The sequence below is a fragment of the Salvelinus sp. IW2-2015 genome, unplaced genomic scaffold (assembly GCF_002910315.2).
Source record: "Salvelinus sp. IW2-2015 unplaced genomic scaffold, ASM291031v2 Un_scaffold6641, whole genome shotgun sequence".
Taxonomy (NCBI): domain Eukaryota; kingdom Metazoa; phylum Chordata; class Actinopteri; order Salmoniformes; family Salmonidae; genus Salvelinus; species Salvelinus sp. IW2-2015.
The window spans coordinates 6,829-10,712 of NW_019947903.1; the positions used below are offsets into that span (position 1 = coordinate 6,829).

Here is a 3,884-nt window from a genome sequence, read left to right on the forward strand (position 1 = left end):
GACAATGACCCCAAGCATACTTCCAACGTTGTGGTAAAATGGTTAAGGACCTTGACAAAATCAAGGTATTGGAGTGGCCATCACAAAGCCCTGACCTCAATCCAATAGGAGGCCTACAAACCCGACTCAGTTACACCAGCTCTGTCAGGAGGAATGGGCCAAAATTCACCCAACTTATTGTGAGAAGCTTGTGGAAGGCTACCTGAAGTGTTTGACCCAAGTTAAACAATTTAAAGGCAATGCTACCAAATACTAATTGAGTGTATGTAAACTTCTGACCCCGTGAATGTGATGAAAGAAATAAAAGCTGAAATAAATCATATCTCTCTACTATTATTCTGACATTTCACATTCTTAAAATAAAGTGGTGATCCTAATTGACCTAAACAGGGAATTCTTACTAGGATTAAATGTCAAGAATTGTGAAAAACTGAGTTATAATGTATTAGGCTGAGGTGTATGTAAACTTCCGACTTCAAACTGTATTCATAGCTACATCCATCTAACAATAGACGACAGTGGTCATGTTAACTTGACTGATCGGTGCTGCAGTCTGCTACAGTTGGCTCATAGTTCAATGGTTGTGAGTTCTAATCCCAACTGGGGAAGATATATTTGTTCTTCAAATCCTTTATTTCCTATATTCATCCCGTGACCACACACAACACACTTGTAATTGTGAAAAGTGAAAGATACCTGTGAGAGGGGTCGCCCGGTAGTAGTTGTAGGTTTTCATACTCAGTACCCAAGACCAGTCTGTGAGTTCATTTGACCATTGGAAAGAAGAAGATAGTGCGTAAACACTGGCACGGGTTGGATTGAGTTGAGCTCCTTCATTTACAAGGTGATGATTTCACTTTCCTCCCAACAACAATACCGCAGTAAATATGAGTCCACATTTCAAACCCCCCCCCCATAAGGGATTTGAACTTACACTGCAGGTGGCAATAGATGTCAGGAAGTCAGCACATAACTGTGAGCTAACTTTCCAGAGCCGTATTTGCTCGCGATGCACATCATGTTATTATCAGAGCGTGCCAGTGGACTTCTGGTAAGTATACTTCAGTGAGAGAGTGTTGGGTATCAGGTACAACTACATTTACCCGCCCCCAAAATGAATATTCATGAGCATGTCCCCTCATCCACAACGTCTCACCTGAATGCATTATTTCTTTACAATGTCAAAGGGGTTGAGAGACGTCCTTTAAAAAGGACAAACGCAACTCCACCCAAGGGAGTAGCCTTTTACTATAACCAGGTTCCTAACCTCTGATACACAAGTGTTTCATTACATTGAAATGTGAGGCGCTAGCCTGGTCCCAGATGTCCTGGCAAGATGGCACAAACAGATCTGAGACCAGGCTAGCGAGGAAGTACATTACACATGATTAGTGACATGTAGCTAAGTGATATATACAGTATTCGTCATATTTAACAGGACAATCCTCCTTTCAGAGGCTGAAGGCACTAAAACAGGTCCACAGCGTCCATCTTGTTTTTYAGTTTTTGCGTGGAAAATTCCTAGAACGAGCGAATCCCAGAAGCCAATACTGGAGAGTGTAGCCTACTAGTACCACAGGAAGACCAAAACACCAGAACAAAACAACAAGGACAGACTGGGGAACGGTCCATCTAGTCTACAAGTATCCTGTTCATTCCTTTGTCCCAGAATTCCTTCAACCGGACTTCGAAGCCAATCCCTGGCGAGCGAGGTCAGAGGTGGGAGGGCAGAGGTTAGAGGTCGGAGGTTAGATGCTACTCCAGTTGGACCAGAAGGTCTCCCTCTCCAACCGTCTCTCCTGCTTTACAGTGGACACTCTTCACCTGGGAGGGAACAACAGAAAGGTCTGTTGTCATAGAAACTAGCCGTCTGACTGTGGTGATGTGTAGAGGAAAGTAATTCAGTGCGTGTGTGGTAATGTAGTAGAGTGTGGTAATGTAGTAGAGTGTGGTAATGTAGTAGAGTGTGGTAATGTAGTATTGTGTGGTAATGTAGTAGTGTGTGGTAACGTAGTAGAGTGTGGTAACGTAGTAGAGTGTGGTAACGTAGTAGAGTGTGGTAACGTAGTATTGTGTGGTAACGTAGTAGAGTGTGGTAACGTAGTATTGTGTGGTAACGTAGTAGAGTGTGGTAATGTAGTAGTGTGTGGTAATGTAGTAGAGTGTGGTAATGTAGTAGAGTGTGGTAACGTAGTAGAGTGTGGTAATGTAGTAGTGTGTGGTAACGTAGTAGAGTGTGGTAATGTAGTAGTGTGTGGTAATGTAGTAGAGTGTGGTAATGTAGTAGAGGAGAGATTGAGAACGATAAGATCAAGAGACAAACAATAGAAAAGACAACCACAAGGAAAATCTATTATTATAAAGCAGTGATATCACTGTTGTTTGTCCTTTGCTCCAGGAAGCTAAGTCAATCCACCATGGGACTTCGAAGTCAATCCTGGCGATTGGTAGGAGAATGGTGGGATAGAGCGATTAGGTTAGCTGATAGTAAAAGGTTAGATTACTAAGCTATCCAGTTGGAAGACACGCTCTCCCTTACATCCAACGTCTTCTACTTGTTTACGTGGACGCTTACACTGTGCAAAGAACCTGGAGAGGAGAAAGAAGAAAAGTTGTTGTCATAAAAAAAGAATTACGAAACCTTCTGGACTTTATGGTGAATGAGTTTGCAAAAGAATGTCCTTCGCGTAACGTAAGACATGTGGGATGTTTATAAGTGTTTGTGAGGTCTATTTATTGTAGTGGTCATCAGTCATCAGTAGTTAAGTGTGTAGGTACTGTGTAGCGTGTGGTAAATGTAGAGTAGCAGTGCGGTCTGTAGTATGTCGACCGTGTAGGTCCTGATGTGCGTGTCGGTACCTGGTAGATCGCGGCCAGTGCGTGTCGTCGCGATGGCGGTCACTGTCGTGAGTGCGGTATGTAAGTCGTGGCGCGGTCTGTAGTCGTGCGGTACTGGTGTGACGCTGGGGTCACACCATGTGTCGTGTGGGTATGTAACGTACGCGTGCGGTTCATGTCGTCGAAGTGCGGTCATGTAGTCCTTGGGTCTGTCAAGTCGAGTGTAGGGTTGTAAGTAGAGTGGATGTCACTGTGGTAGTGTGTGGTCATGTAGTGAAGTGTGTGTGGACTATATCTGTGTAGTGTGGGCGGTAACTGTTCGGTGCGTCAATGTGTCCGCTCGTGTGGTACACTGTAGTAAGTGTGGTTTGTGGTCTTGTTCGTCGTGAGTGCGGTCATTAGTTGTGTGTGGTACATGTACGTCCGCGTGTAGTGTGGTCATCTACGTCCCGTGTTAGTGTGCGTTGTATCGCAAAGTGTCGTGCTAGGTTGATAGTATAGTCGTACGAGTGCGAGTCAACTAGTGTGCACGTTGGGTACATGTAGTGTGGTGGTAATTGTAGTAGAGTGTGGTGGTTATCGTTGTGGTAGATGTGGGTATGTCAGCAATGTGTGAAGACAAATGTCTGTGTGTGATGTTAGAATGTCGTAAGTGGTGTGTGGTCTGTGTAATGTTAGCGTGTGTCGTACTTAGCACGGAGTGGTGTGTCGATAAGTATCGTAGTAGTGGGTGTGTGTGTAGAATGTTGTAGTGTGGTAATAATGTGCTAGTGTGTGTGTATAGTATGTGAATAAGTTAGTTAGCGTATGTGTGTATAGGTGTGTGTAATCGTGTGTGTGTGTATGTAGTAGTAGTGTGTTGTAACTGTTATGAAATTGTGTGTGTGTGAGTAATCAGTAGTGTGTGGATAGTAGTGTAGTAGTGTGTTGTGTAAGTAATGTGTCATGTTGTGGTAAATGGTAGTAGTGTTGTGGTAATGTAAGTACGTGTGTAGTGATTAGTAATAAGTAATTTGTGGTGTATGTGTTGTGTGTGTGTGTAGTAA

General features: G+C 43.7%; 1 long non-coding RNA gene across 1 annotated transcript in view; it reads right to left on the reverse strand.

Annotated features, from left to right (window-relative positions):
• Positions 1 to 614: 614 nt before the first annotated feature.
• LOC112078985 (uncharacterized) overlaps positions 615 to 3,884 on the reverse strand; it is a 4,421-nt gene continuing 1,151 nt past the window's right edge. Inside the window, exon 2 of the long non-coding RNA XR_002895826.2 lies at positions 615 to 1,824. This is a non-coding gene — a long non-coding RNA (uncharacterized lncRNA). The remainder of the gene's footprint in view (positions 1,825 to 3,884) is intronic.